This window comes from Chionomys nivalis, chromosome X (assembly GCF_950005125.1).
Source record: "Chionomys nivalis chromosome X, mChiNiv1.1, whole genome shotgun sequence".
Taxonomy (NCBI): domain Eukaryota; kingdom Metazoa; phylum Chordata; class Mammalia; order Rodentia; family Cricetidae; genus Chionomys; species Chionomys nivalis.
In genome coordinates, this window is record NC_080112.1 from 53,169,254 (window position 1) to 53,185,891 (window position 16,638).

At 35.2% G+C, this 16,638-nt stretch overlaps 1 protein-coding gene across 2 annotated transcripts in view; it reads left to right on the forward strand.

The window, feature by feature from the left end:
* Dmd (dystrophin) overlaps nt 1–16,638 on the forward strand; it is a 2,258,623-nt gene that overhangs the window by 1,166,133 nt on the left and 1,075,852 nt on the right. The gene's annotated exons all lie outside the window — the stretch shown is intronic.

Below are 16,638 nucleotides of genomic sequence, written 5' to 3' on the forward strand. Positions count from 1 at the left end.
CATAGGAACTAGTAGAGAAAAAAATTTCTAACATTGTTTCAGCAACCAGAGTGCTATCACAGTTCCATGGTTTTTCCTTCTTCCTCCTCCTTCTTTTCCTACATCTCCTCCTCCATTTTCTGTCTATTTTTTGTTTTCGTTTTTTATGACAGGATTTCTGTGTGTAGCTCTGACTACCTTGCAACTAGCTCTGTAGAATAGGTTAGCCTTGAACTCTAGAGATCTACCTGCCTGTTCCTCCTGAGTGCTAAGATTAAAAGCATGCATATGCCACCACACCCAGTTCTTTTCGAAACAAGGAATTATATAAGAAGTAACAGATATGACGGGAGTTTGACAAAGATGTTACTTGGCATGGCATGACATATCATTTCTCAGTTGAAGAAAATAGAAGGTACATACTTTCTTAAATATCTTAAATATACATTGGAATTTATCATTATACATACTGAAATTAATTTGCTAGAGAATTTTTCCTTGATATTTCCTTTATAAAATTTTATGATAGTTTTTCCCTTTGTTGTCATTATCTTTATGTTAAGCACAAAATATACAAATTCTAATGGAAAAATGAATTGACAAATGATAAAACAATGGAAAGAATAGATATTATAGCACTCTCACTTTAGTTATCTTTGGAGATGCCAGCCATCCTTTCTCCACACCGAAATTAGTTAAGATACTGAAGGGCTGGAAGTTTGTCTTCCATGGCAATTATAGAGAAGGGACATAAGGCATGGCGCTGTGAATAGATGGTACTATATGGTGGCTGCATTTATTATTATTCTTTGACTGCATTTATTATTGCTGTTAAAACTTTTCTTTCTATTATCATTAAAACTTGAAATAGTACTACACTCTCATATTTTCAATAGTCTATTGTGTAATCAACATCATCTTATTTTGGGATGCATGCACATCTCCTGCTATTAATTTATACTTTCCATTCTTTTATCAATAGTTTTATTATTTATGACATTTATCATTCCTATCCAACGTCTCCCTCCCTGTCCCCAACTCCTGATCTATTTTTAATTATTATTTTACATGAACACACACATATGTATGTATAATCTAGGAAATTAATTTACCTTTTCTCATATGTACATGATGTTCCCAACTCCACCTGATACAGCTGCACTGCAGCCTCCAAACCCAAGGCTGAGAGAAAAATCATGAAAGACAGGGTAGAGAAACAGAAAGGGCCAGAGTACAAAAATATTGCTTGATAAAGTGTGTCCCATTGATACCATCCAGAAAATTTCTCTCCTGAACTCTCAACAGTTTGGTTCCCTGACTAAGACCAACATAATGATAACACCAGTTCATCCATCAATTCACAAATGGGAATTTTCATATGATCACACCCCTAGGTGAAGAGCTACAGAGTAATGGTTGTTGAGAGAGGAAGAAACAGTTCTGAATCATTATTTTAATGAACTAGTATATGTGTGTGATTTAAGCAAAGAGTGCCAGACAGATTGATTATGTTTTGTGATTCTGTGGCTAAGAATTCGAACCTATGTGAGTCATTCCATGGGTTTTCACAATTGCATCTGCAAACACAAGTCAATGATGAAACTAAGAATGTTTTAGAGAAAATAATCACATTTAAATGGTTAAATAGAACAAGTTCTTATTTTCATCATCCCATTCCAGTCATTTCTTTGTTACAAATTAAAGTTGATACCTAAATTATCTGGAAATTCTAGAATTTTAATGAGGATTTAAATGTAATGCAGTAGATAAATGAAACAGTGACAAAAATTCAACTGGCCTTACATACCCAAGGAGCCACACACTCTTAAAGTTTAAAGAATGAAGGAGGATACAACTGATGTAAATTATGTGATAGTATTTTTTAAATTCTTTAGTACCTTTCTTTGTATTGAATCAAAACTGTTTGTTGAAAGACAGTGAGGGCTTGGGTCCTCAAGATACCGAGGGACAAATCTATAAGATAAATTATGTGTGATGATAAACAATATGTATAATATAAGCTTATGTAGAACATTTAACTGCCCTTGTCCAGGAGTAATTTTCTAAACAGGAATAAAAATCATTAGTTGTAATGTGTCTCTGCTTATGACAAATCTATGTCACCTTCCAAGCCTTGACTAACTCATGAACTTCCCTGCTTCAATATAGAGATATCCTGTGATTCTCAGTTCATTGTTTTGTTTTATATTTATTCATCAGAATCTGATGTCTCTAAGCTATAAGTCTACTTCATTTACTATACGTGAACCTGAGGAAGTCATAGATGGGAGGTAATAAAGAGGAAGCCCATCCAAGAGTTTCAAGAAAAGATCAATCAATCAGCATAAAGTAGAAAATAGAAAGAAAAGAAAAGTGGGTTAACACAGATAGAGGAAGTATATCTTTAGGAAAATTGGCAAGGATTGAAGCATGTATTATAAAGTTTATGTGTATTATTTTAGAATGTTATTTATTAGACCTGGGTAAATGTTCCTGGCATATTCATGCATGAGAAAACATCAAGTGAAAGCTTAATAGGTCAAGGAGGCAATAAAGAAGGAGAGAGACCAATTATTCGCAGAAGCCATCAAAGGCAATAAAGTAATCTGCTTGGACCCAGCAGGGAAAATTAAGGTTAAATATTAAACTAGAGTTTATTATATAATCCAAGTGTTTATTTCCTCCCTTACCTCATCCCTTTTTTCCCTCTCCCTCCCTCTCTTTCTCTCCGTCCCTTCCTCTCCTCCCTCTCTTTCTTTTTTGCCTTGTGTTTTGTTTTGAAAAATCTTTTGGAGCAGTCTTGTGTACTTCAGGCAGGATTGACCTTACACTTGATTCGCCAACTTCAACTACTAGAGTATTGAGATTCCTGCTATGCCCCATCATTACCAGATTTCTGTTCTTTTTAAGTTAGCTCCATGATTTCAGAGACATTTATAGTAAAAGTTAAAGCAAACTACCAGTTTTGTAGTTTACTGGAACAGCGATATATTCAGAGGAGGAATGAATTTCAACTTACTTTCTACTGATTTTTGCTTATATATTATGGTTTCTAATTTTTGTGTTGTACTGTGTGTGTGTGCCCACTCAAATTTTCTGTCTTTTAAAAATTCTGTTTTTTTTTTTCCTTTTTAAAGAGAGAGAAAAGAAAAATCCTGGAACTAGGTGGGTGAGGAGATGGGAGGGGAAACTGCCATCAGAATCTATTGTCTGTAAAAAAAAATTCAGTTAAATAATTCAACCAATTCATAAAATCCTACCTACTAAAGTAAAAGATGCTGCGTACAAGATCCCATGGCTATCTTCTATCACTAAATATTTCCCTTTGCTGAAATACATTCTACAAAATGCTGAAGCCTCAAATTCCAGCCAAAAAGGAAAAAAGATCAAGTTAAATAGTATTTGTAACATTCCCCAGTATGCCTCCCATGAGAATAAATAGGAAAGAGCTTCACAGCAATTCTGTGAGTAGAAACAATTGGAAGAAAAAAGATAAACGTTTTAAATTGTTATGTCTCAAATATTATAGACACTATTACTTGACCCTAAAATTTACTACTCTCAAATTTATAAATCGTTATACACATAGAGTATTGATTTTTTGGACATATATTGGGTACTACAATGTAAAAGGGACTGAGTTTGATTCTTTGACTGCTGTAAGGTACAAAACATTTGTGATTCTCTCTAACTTAACTGAACAGTAGAGTCAATACCATGTAACATTACGTAAGTCTATCTCTGTGCTGAATGCACATTTCTTTTACACTCAAAATAATCCTTGTAGTTGTCTCTGTTATTGTTTCCAAATTACACCTGAAGAAAGTACAGCTTTGACACATTGAGATACAAGACCAAGATCAGAAAGTTTAGCAAGTGGCAGAGTGAGAGTTTAACGACAAAACGAGCCTGACTACAACGAACCTGACTTCAAAGCCCACATTGCCATCCACGCATAGTATTAACTTTTTCACACAACACACTGTAAAAGCTTCTGTAAATCTAAGCACTTGACCTCTTGCTCCGAGCATGCAGGATCAGACCACAGTATCTTATGTGATATTTCAGTTTATTTATACATGAAACATAATTTTCAGACCAAGCTATGAAATGTAGCCCTGCTGAATTCTTCTGTTCAAGGACAAGCTTGATTTCAGGGTTGGGTATGCCTGACTGCACAGGCAGAGGCAAAAAGGACCTGAATTGGAAAGGATAGACACAATCTAGAAGATAATTAAACAGGTGCCTTTCAAGTGTTCAGAAAATGATTTGTAATCTTGGCACTGCTTGTATTGATTCTTCTCCATGGAAGTTCTCTCTCTGTCTCTTTCTCTCTCCCTCCCTCTCTCTCTCTCTCTCTCTCTCTCTCTCTCTCTCTCTCTCTCTCTCTCTCTCTCCCTCTTTGGCAGTGTCTTTCTTTCAGTGTCTGTTTGTGTTCTTCTATTACAGTACTACATGATAACACACATGTGCATTGTAAAATGAAATAAAATTGCAAATAGTGTCTTTTATTTTATCATGAAGCCATTGGAATAATTTTTTGCCAATTTAGTTTTAAAGAGTAACAAGGAATTTAGTCAATTTAGCCAAACTGAACATCTCTAATTAATCCGCTTTACATGATTATAATTTCTGTTACTTAAACTTACTTGTTCACTCATTTGTCCATCCATCAAGTGTTTCTGGAGTGTATACTGTTTGCCAGGTATTAACACATACACAGCAGTAGCAATTATAGTACATGTTGCCTTTAATAATCGTTCAGGGGTTAAGAGGACCTGGGTTCAGTTCCTGGCGCAAGCATAGTGCTTAAGTTCCAGGAGATTCAATGTCCTTTTTTTGACCCTCACAGGCACTAGACATGCATATGGGGCATAAAACATACATGCAAGTAAAACATTCATAAACTTAACTTGAAATAGAAAGTGTTAATTAAAAGTGAACTATTTTATATAAAGGAGCTCACTTGGGACCTAAGGATGTAGTTTGCTGTTAGAGCACTTGCCTAGAAGCCATAAGGACATGCATTCAACCCTCAGAACCAAAATAAAATAGTTGCATCATTATAATGGAAGCACCTCAAAGCCACTCCCTTTTAGTTAAATACATTCAAATCATTAACTTCCTCACCCGTGAGGATGAGTTATCCACTTTTACTTTAATTTTGTTTCTTCTAGAGATTTTGAAACCTGGACTCATTGTTTACGTGGAGAAAATTTGATGTATTTCTTTAGGCTCCTAGAGAACAGCCCCTTTGCAGTAGGAAAGACTACAGAGTCATTAATTAGGAAGTAGTTTTTTTTTTTTTTGCAAGAGGTCAAGGGAAATATTGAAGGCTCTTTGGAACAAGAATGATTTCAGTGTAAGCACGGGCAAAAGAGAAGGGTTTGAAGAATATTTGGAAGGTAGCAGTACTAGTTCTCTAAAGAATAAAGTATGAGTTATGAAGGGAAGAAAGCAATCTAGGACAATTCCAAGGTAAAGAGGTTAATGAGACAAGAGTAAATGATAGAAAACTTAGGTTAAATGCTAGAGACAAATGTTTGTTTGGTTTTAGAATTTGGGTAGGTTTAAAAGATTTTAAGAGATCGTAAAGAAGTCATAAAAAGTAAAATTGGATGCAGAAATGGAATCTGTAGGGGTATTTATGGGCTTAAGCTCAACATTGGAGATTAAACTATATGAAGACATTTAAGTTATGCAACGTTAGAGTGGATGGCTGCTTAGGCAGGGTCTTCGGGATAGTGTCAGTTCCTAACATTTTGCATTTTCTTTTGGTTTCTTTGGCGTGGTAGTTCAAAGTAGGGCTTTCCCTGGGATTTTTTTGTGTGTGTGCATCTCTAAATTTGCTCAATTGTCCTTGACACATGAAGAACCTAAAGTTGTCCTCTCCTCACTTGTCCTTGCTTGTTATTGTCCTTTGGTGCTTTATGCAGTTCTATAGAATTTCCACAGGAGAGGCTGAAGATTGGCTCCAATTGACCTGAAAAATATAACTTGTTGAGAAGAGGACACATGCAGTGAGGACCAAAAGTTAACTCTGGGTCACAGGTGCCCATCATCTCCTTGCTTTCCTTGCTTCTCTCTCTCTCTCTCTCTCTCTCTCTCTCTCTCTCTCTCTCTCTCTCTCTCTCTCTCTTTTTCTCTCTCAACTTTTCTACTTTGTTGAAGCTTCAAATTCACTAGGCTTCAATCCTCATTTTGTTCCTCTCTAAACCTAGACCTTAAGTAAGTTATTTCACTCCACTTGTTCTCAGTATCTTTATATGCCTACTGGGTACTGAGAACTAATGTCAGTGTCTTCTTGGATGTCAGTCTTTTCTAGCTTTATCTGGGAGAGTCTTTTGTTGCAAATAATATAATGCACACCCTATTCTTTCCAGAATATTCTTTATAATTCATCTTGTAATTCAACTAACTCATCTGCTCAGATGTATAAGCAACCATTTTATGTAGCTAAATTTTTACATTTCAGAAGTTTTCAATGACACTGGAATGACTAGAGAAAAAAATCTGATATTTATTGAGAAGGTAATAAGTGTCAAAAAGCTATATATACTTTATTATACATAATTTTCCAAATAACTAGAATATTTTATTTTCATATAAATAAACACACACACACACACACACACACACACACATATATATATATATATGTAATAGTAGAAACTTAAAGTCCTATAAAAGGTCTACAGTTTCTGTTTATGGAAGGCTCTATTTTAACATTGATCTGTATTATAATTAGAATATGAAATGTCCTTCATCAGTTCATTTGTATGAGCACTTGTTCCCCAGAATAAGAGACACTGTTTGGTAAAGCTGTGGAATCTTCAGGGGGTAGAGCCCTGATATAGAAAGTGGGTTGCCAGGAGAGGACCTGGATATTTTATACACCTGGAATACTTTCTGGTGGTGGATGCAATGTGATTGACTGGCCTTCAGGATCTTCTTCGTGGCTTCTCCACTGTGAAGGAATATATCCCCTCAAGCTGTGTCCCGGAATAAATTCCTCTTTAAACTGCTCCTTGTCACATATTTTGTCACAGCATGAGAAAGATAATAAAGTTGAGTTTCATTCAAAGTTACAATTTTCCAACTAGTAGCCACTTTATCATCTAAATTGACTAAGCTGGAAATTCATAACAAGGTCTGTTCTGGAAGAAGTTACAAATAAAGATAGAATCGGATTGCAATGTCCTAGTCACTCTCTAGTGCAAAGCTTGCCTGTCTCCTAACGTATTTCACTCATAGTAACTTCCAGCACAGCCTCCTTTCAAGCAATTTGAGAGTATAAGAATGCATGAAATAGTATTTAGAAGTACCACTGAAATTTGGGAGACTCCTGAACTATAGTCAGGAGTAGGAAGTATGAGACTTTCACAACCAAAACAGAAGTAAATGAGGAACTTGCTGCATTTATATTTAGCCCCAGTAATTAGTTTACTTTACAATGATTCTGAATTGGAAGATCACAGTGAGGCAGATAAAGCAAGAATGACTAACATCAGTCTGAGAACCCCCAGTCTACTTCTGTTCACTATCTTTTCATATAGGAAACAAGGACAAAATATTCATGAAATAGACTAGCTAGATTTAAATAGCTCACTACAGCAAATCCATGGACGTTCAGATAAGACATTCACAATTATTAAAAAGAGAACCATGTTCTGCATACTTAGAATCTTGGGATATTTTACTACAGCTTCAATTTGGGTTAAGTTGCCATAGAGTAGAAACGGTGAAATAAAAACATTGTCAAACTGCACCAACAGAACTGTTTTAGATTAGAGCCAACAATTATAGTATAGAATGTTAGGAAATTCTCAACTGTTATCTGCGCTGGTCAGCAAAACTGGTTATATTAAAAAACACAGTTGGTAGTGTACAATAGTGTCTAATTTAAGCTTTTGTACAAGTCAAATGAAACCTAGCACACAATTAATGTTTGTTGAATGAATACTGAATAAGAATATTCATAGAATCCACACTATGTAGAGCTAAATACCCAGCCCCTAGGTCAATGCCTTGAGGAAATGAATGGGCCTAATATCACTTTTTTTCTGAAATACAAATTTAATAATGTCACTTCCTTCTTTAAATCCTTCAAGAGACTACCATGGCCTCCAAGATACCATTTGTGGCTGTGTTTCTCAATCTCTGGTATGGAGAAGCCTCCCGTTAGTCATACAACCCTCATTTAGCTTATATGGAGTATGATCAGAGATTGGCATTCTTAAAGAATAGCTCAGAGTTATAGTAATAATGTTTGCCAGTGGGCCTCATTTTCAGTAGCAGTGGACACATGCTATTTAAGCTGATATAATAGATTGTTATTTTGTGGGTGATCTCCAAGTTTCTCACCAGTTTTACCCAAATAAGCCCTTTAATTTATGCAAAAAAGCAGGTGAACAAACAAAACAACACTAACAAAAAAATACATGGACACTCATGATATTGCATGTGATCATATGTTTCATTTCCTTCAATTCTTGAACCCCTTTAAATTCTAGCTCAGGTCAGACATCATCAGATGGTTTTCTGTTGTCCCCTAGTCATTTTATCTGTGTGTTCATTTGTTTGTTTCATTGACATAGGGTCACTCATTGTAGCCTGGAACTCTTTATGGTGACCAGGCTCACCTCAAACTCACTGAGATTCCTCTGTCTGCATCCTCGGTGCTGGTTTCAGGTGTGATTCACCACTCCTAGCTCCTAGTCTTGCTTAACATTACTCTCAAATGTTTTCAGCATAGTATTCAAAAATAAATATATCACATCCTTCATCAGAGTCAAGAACGCTGCCAATGATATCAGTACCATACTTGTGTTAGCAAATAAAAGAATCTAAAGGGTTTAGTTGTGAAACTAAGTCTGCAGAAAAATAATTGCACAAATTTCACGTCAGTTGTATACTAATTTTTGATAGCTCATAAAGAGGCTAGTGTCCCTTATTCTATCTCACTGATAGAAATATCTTCATCTCCATGCTTTATGATTTTTGATGCACGTCTGTTTCATATGCATATGGAAAGTCACTCTCCAAAATATCACCAACACAACTGTTGAAAAGGACTCATTTGTTATTTATGATGATACAGAAAGTTCCTTGGGCACCCATATTTTGGGTGTTTTAAAAGAGGAAGAGTGAGTTTGAATTTACATGAAATTCTGAAGTTTAGTTTCAGTCATGTCTCTTATGTGAGGGCACAAAAAGTATTGAATTATGATAACGGTATTATTATTTACTTTTAGTGGGATAAAAAGCAGATGTTTAATTACAAAAGTTCTCAAGATGGGAATATTAATTCTATCAAGTTCCTTTCAATTAAATAGTTGACAGAGCTCTAGAGGATGCTAGTGTATTGAAAAGTGGATTATTTTCCTTGCATGAGTTTCCAGCATAAGCAAGTTATGTTAGTTATAAAAAAAGAAATGGTGAATTGCATCAGTGTAGATGGTAAGATGAACGAGTATCCTTAGTGCCCAAGCATTTGGTTTTGGTGGCAGTGACTTTCACATAGAACCTGTATTTACCTGGTGACAAATACGTTTTCACAATCTGCAAAATGTTGTTATTATCAGCACCTATTTTGAATAAGTGCCCAGTAATTGTTGGTTGAGCAAATAATAAGAAGAGTTGATTTAAGAAAAACTGAAAAATTCACTATGGCTTGGAAGAATAACAATGATTTCCATTGATGACTGTAACCTACAGAGCAACAGCATCAGTATTACTTGGGTGCTTATTCCAAATGAAGATCTGAGGTACACCCTAGACTAGTGTATCATATGCTGAATTTTTAAAAATGTACCCCTTTGATTTGTATTGTATTATATTTTTGACATTTTAGTTGTGAGCTTTAGCCTTTAGTAGCTGAGTTATCAGGAATCTCTGTTCACATTACATTTTTTAGGAACACTTCCTGTTGAGATATTATTAACTCCATTCCCATGTGTGGACATTTAAAGAAAGTTTAAAAGACTTAAGTGACATCAAAAAGAATGTCGGTAACTGAGCCAGGACACTTGAGTCTCTGGCCTCCATTATTCCCAACTCAGTTACTACTTTAACAGTAGGAGAAGATGCAGTTAATAGAAGGATAAATATGGCAAATATCTAAGCTATTACATGCACTCTTGAAAGTACAGTTTAATTTATATTCTAATTTGTCTTTCTCTTTCAAGTTTTCTGATGCCTAAAAATATGAATGGCAGTTCTGAGTAATGTTTATGTGATGTGCTTTGATTCTTTTTCAATTCAGGATGTTCAATTTGAATTCTGCTAAGGATTCTCTGATACCTCTGCTATTCAAACTGTAGAATTAACCAAGAAAAGAGAAGTCCACATTCATTCAGGGGCTGGCTAGGAACTGGTCAAATTTACATCATTTCCTCTGTTGTGCAATATTGATTTAGTGACTTGGGAAGAATATTTTAATATCTGTCAAACTAGATAACTTACTCGTCCAAAGGTGGCACTGCAGTGACACCTTAAATACCAGGCTTTATCAAGTTTAATCTATCTGTAAGGCAAATGGTGATCATATTTTTATGAGAGAAAAGAAGATTGAAAAGCTGGACAACACAAGTAACAACTCTTGTAAAAATCATATTCCCATAGTAGCAGGCTTGAAGATATAAATACCAGTGAATTCCTCCTTTACTTACCATTTATCTGATTATCCATAGAATGTTTATTTCATTGTTGTTATATATACAGTGATGTGCACTGGGGCTCTAGTGTGAGATCTTTCTAAAACATGCATACGCTGTGCTCAGAACACATAGGTATGAGGATTCCTTCAGAGGACATTTCGAGATTGAGTAGTGAGCAATCAAGAATAGACCAGTCAGTTTTGGTTCAAAAACAGTTCAGAACCCCTTAGGTTATCAACCCCCTCTTTTATTGTGTGTGTGTGGGGGGATTTTGGAGGTGTGCTTAAGTACTTAATTCATGAAACAAGAGTATCATAATCTGTATTTATTTTCATAAACAACACAGTAAAGCCAACTGCATCAGGGATGTCATCTGCTAACTTAGGTGTGTTCTTTTCCTGTTGTCATCTATACACACCTGTGTCTTATTACAGACATTTGCCAGAGGGTGCTTCCAGGTATGGGGATGTCTGTGAGAAGAAACTGTGGTGAGCTGCAACCTGGAACTTTTCCTTATGGCTTTAGATATTACCTCACCACTGTCTTGTCAGCTCGCATTTTCCTTTATGACTGTAGCATAGAAAAGAATGTGCCTATGAATTTAGGACTATGGAGAGGGCATAACAGAAGCAACATTTTTCTTGAAGAATGGTATTTTTATTCAGTCTAGCATGTGGTTTGGTGCACAGCTTCGATGACTGGCTCCAGGGCTTAATACATAGATATATCTTCTAGTGAATCTGACTCTAAATAGTTATTGATGAGGTAAAATAAAATCTGTTATTCATTTATTGAGGAAAGATCACTGCAGTGAACTACCACCATGTTAGGAATGACTGAAGAAAAAAGAAAATAGCAGGAATTGATTTCAATAAACTAACAAATGCTTTAGAAGTAGGTTTACTTAAATAACTTTTCCTTTTGTGGAAACTTTGCAACTTCCGATTTGATTCTGTCATTACTTCAGCATTTGCTATTTGGACAAATAGTTCTCAAGTCCTGACTTAGTTCTAAGTGCTTGAACTCTAGTTTTTAAATAGTCCTTGGTTGTCTCTAATGTATGATCTTCAGTTGAGTATCACATATTTAGTTTGCCATAGTGATGTAAAGAAAAGAAAATACGGGTCTGCCTCCATTTGCAAAACTATACACCAAGTGCCTGCAGAAACTGTTTCTATTGGATATTGCAGGCTGTGTGTGGAGTGGAATTGAGTCCAATCCATGATCCAGCAGAGCTTCAGCCCAGGATTTCTTTAGAGCCTTTGCTACACACAAAGTTGGCTGATGTGCCATTCAGCATCCCAGCAGCTCTTTCTCTTCACACTAGCAATGGCAAAGCTTTGTGCGGAGGCATTGCTGGCTGTTCTGAGCTAAAATCAGCATTGTGGACCAGAAGGGGGGTTTGCACACCTTATTAAGGTAGGCAAGTGTGTCTGAGTGTGTGTGCGCCAAAAAGCCGGAAGACATCTGTTGAGAGGAAAGTGCTCTTCGTAGGTCTGGCAGCCTCTATGTAAGTCTTCTATTCTGATGCAGGAGCGTGTGAGCAGTAGGTGGGAGGAGATGCTTTTGTACTTGGAAGGCTGAGGTCCGGATTAAGTGATATTGCTATAGCTAGTTAGAGGCAGGAAAAAAAGGCGGTAGATCAAAGCATTAACTAAAATACACCCTTGTGTTAATTCTCGCAAGTTAAACCACCTCATTGTAAGGGAAATTGGGGGAGAAAAAAGGAGCAGCAGTGAAAGCAAGTAGCCCAGGTCTGTGAGGGTTTGAGCCTCTCTGTCTTCTAGCTTTTGAAGTCCCTTCTTACAATTTGTTTGGCTCCTCTGGAGGGGGCAATTCATATCCACATCCCTCTCTTGGAACATTTCTTCCTTCTATACTTCATTAGGGAACAATAGAGTTTAGCAGTAACAGGATACCCCAATATCCCCCTCAAAAAGCATGTGCCCCCGTCTGCTTAATAAAGGTGTTTTGAAGAGATTCCTGTCAGGGGAATCTTGATGCCTACGCATTAAGATGGCAATTAACTTTTACTATCAGTGCTTACATTAAAATTTCTCTCTTTCTTCTTCACTAAAATGGTCATAAATTTGAGTAGCATAAAACTTTATCTTAAAACATTTCTTTGCTTTAGGACACCTTGATTTTTTTAAAGACAGATATATATCTAATATGCTATATTATAATACATTTATGTGTAATATATACATACATAATATATTGGTGCTGTCACACTTAGAAATACTAGTTTGAAGCTCAATGTTGCATTTTTCTCTGAGGAAAAATATAAGTAATGTCAAAAGTTTGATTTGTTCAAGTTTTAAAAGATATAACTTGCTTTGTGACAGTTCATTTGATTGGAACTCAGACACTGTGTATCAGGTTTTAATCAAATAATTTTACAATTGATATATAGTTAAGCACAGAAGTAAAATGATTTATCTTTTGTTTATGCTATAAAAGTTATTAAGTGAGGTTTGACTTTTAGTAAGAGTTTTGAAGAGGGACAGAATTGGTAACTGGACTCAGAAGACCCTTTACACTTCTCAATTTTACCTGCGTGCCTTTTACCTAAGGGAATATCCTTGTCTGCATGAAGAGATTATTTATAATGTATTCTGTGTTACAATAAAAGTGAACAATTATGGGCTTTCTGTTGTACATTTGAATGCTGTAAATTATTTCGTATATTTATTGTCTCTTTTACCTCTCATGAGGTTTACTTTGGAAATAAAGCATGCTCCATAGTAGGCTGGCATTCAGTTTTTATGTTTTAAATTTAAATGCTGTCAATGTTGATATCATATCTTGAATGTGTGGGTAGAAAAGATACCAAGTTTTATTATTTAGATTTAAATTATGGAATTGCAGATTGATATTTTTCAATGCATTTTCATTATAGTTCCTGCCACGGAGGCAGCGTGAGGGCTTTCAGGAAGATGGAGTGGTGTAATTACCAGGTGCACACGTTCATTAATCCTTCCTGGCCAGAGAAAGCTTCAAGTTCTTCTCCAGTGGCCCATTCGTAAAGCTATAAATATCTAAATTGTGTCAGCCAAGAAATCACACAGAATGGTGGCTCTTTTTGAGTTCAATTTCATGCACTGTTGCTTTGGTCTTGTGAGGAAAACACTGAATTCTTTAGGATACTTGTGCTTATAAAGTTCGCAAAACAAGTATCAAATCATTGATGACTTAATTTAAAATACATACTGTTCTTTCACAAACTAAGGATATTGTGTCAATGTGGATCGCTAATATGTTTTAGGTCTTTTCACTGGAACTCTGCTTTGTGTATTGTAGGATCAAAATTACAGCTGACAGCTATTTTCTTTTAATTTTTAACTTAGTTCATCAGTGTCTATAATGCTTAAAACCTTAGCACTGTTGCATTTTATTTGCTGCAGGGGAGAGTTTGATTGGATGTGGAAGCTATGTAAGACTTGTTAAAAATAATTTAAAATGTGCCTTATGAGGACTTTTTTACTAATTATTCTTTACTAAAATAATTCTGAAGATATTTGAAGATATTTTCTGTATAGACTTTTAAAAAGGTCTATAAAATGAGACTAAATGGTATAATAATGCCCTTAAAATTCATCTTTCTCCTCTCTCTCTCTCTCTCTCCCTCCCTCTCTCTCTCTCTCTCTCTTTCTCGCACACACACACGTACGTACACACACACACTTAACTAATATAGTTATCAGAAAGGATACAGCTAGAAATGCATCTGATAAGTAGAATCCAGGATAGCTTTCTTAATTTATGAATGTAACTTTCTTAATTAGAAAGATACAAACTAATACACACACACACACACACAGAGACAGAGAGAAAGAGAGAGACAGAAACAGAAACAGAGACAGAGACTCAAATCTATTTTACTGTTCATGATATTGTTTATTCCCTAGACCAGTGGTTATCAACCTTCCTAATTCTGTGACCCTTTAACAGAGTTACCCATGTTATGGTGACCCCCAACCAAACAATTATTTTTTGTTTCTACTTTATCAGTCTAATTTTGTTACAGTTATGAATTGTAATGTAAATTTCTGACTTTCAGGATATCTGATACACAATGCCTGTTAAAAAGACTTTTGACTCTGTAGAGGTTATAACTCACAGGTTGAGAATAAACTAAAGGCAACCCAACATATATTAAAACAACATTTAAAATATACTTGTATCTTAATATTTTACTTAACTTTAAAGGTGCCAAATATAATCAAATCTTTTTGATTTTTTCCTGTGTTAAAGAAGCCAGAGACTGTGGATATTCTGGTATTATTTGTGGGGAATATTGTTCAGAATAATTAAGAATGTAATTTGTTCCTTCTCATTTTGCAATAAAATGCAAATTTTCTATTTTTAAAATAGCAATGGTTAATATGATCTTAAAACAAATGTCCAAAAGCAAGTTGATTTTTTAAAGAATGATAAACACACAATTATTACCAGCAAAAGAAAGGGCAGGGCATACTTCTGTGTGAAGTTAAATATAAAAATATGTGTATGTGTGGGTGCATATGTGTGTTATATAAAAATATAAGTCAAGAGATAAGTATAGGATTTAGAACTTTTTCCTTCTGGCTTTTACTTCCTAAAAACCTATTTAAATATCTACATATCTTATATCTCTAGGTTTCTTAGGAATTCTTTGTCTAGTACAATGGCCCTATCAAAGGTAATTCTATCATTATGAGGAATAAAACTTGTCATAAATGAAAGTCAAGTATTTAAAGGTATAGTAGTCACAGATGTTGTAATATATGAATGTAATGAACTTATACCACCTCCTTATCACTAAAAAATCCTGATTCCAATTCCTGGATGGGTGTGGTAGCTCAGTGAGCAATGTTTATACGCTGAAAACGTGGGGACTGATGCATGAATCTTCAAAGGCCAGATAAGGTTGAAGCGTGTAGCTGTGTCTGTAATCCCAGAACTCCTACTGTGAAATGAGAAATAGCAAATGGAGACTCCTCAGAATTTCACTAGTCAGTCTGCCTAGTGTGCACAGCACTGAACAATAAAGACACTCTGTCTTAAATCAGGATGTAGGCAAAGATCTGACATGCAGGGTTCCTCTTACTTTTACAATTGCATTGTGGCATACATCTACACAGACACACACATCATAAACATGGGCCGTACAAACACTCAAAGATTGAAAAATTGATTTCTAGCAGTTTTTTTATTTCAATTTCCAAATATACATGAATTTGATGAATAGTTTAAGCATGACCAAATTGAGGTGCCTATTCTAAAAAAAGTGATAAGCTATGGGAAAAAAAAACTTCGTATTTCATTATTATGTTAGGTATTTAATTCATTTTTTAAACTAAACTTGAGGTTGTATTTACTTTTATAAGCACAGCTTACATTCATGAGTGTAAGAGCAGATGTGCTCAAAGGGTATAGCTGTCAAAATCATTTGTTAGTCTATTGAGGAAATCCCTCATCCAAGAGTTAAAGAAGTGGATATTGCCTACACTTTAAATGTAAAATTCACAGAGAGTATTTACATAGAGAAAATAATTAAGCATATTATCTAGTCTGAAGACACTTTTATCTTTCATGTGGAGGTAAACTGATCCATGCACATGATTCAATGATGTCCCAATGAAATCAAGGTGAAAAAAATAATTTCACAAGAGCCAACAAAAAACAAAAGTAATTCTTGGTTTGATGACATATGATGGATGTCATATTTATCATTAAAGGTCTCCATGTATTTGAACTGAATTTTAACAACTGTATGTGTTAGAGATTTAATGATGTAGAATAAGGATTTCCATGGTTGACTCTAGTTTGTCAGTAATCATGGGAATACACAGAGTAGGGAAGTTTCATGGCATGTCCTAGGATAAAAGTTATAATTTTCTAGCCTCCCTACATAGCAATGTCTATAGAAACACAATCTGCAAAAGGGACAGTTAAGAAAAGCTCCTTATAACTGTCACCTTATTACTTAATCCTGGCCAAATCCTTTTCTGAGGAA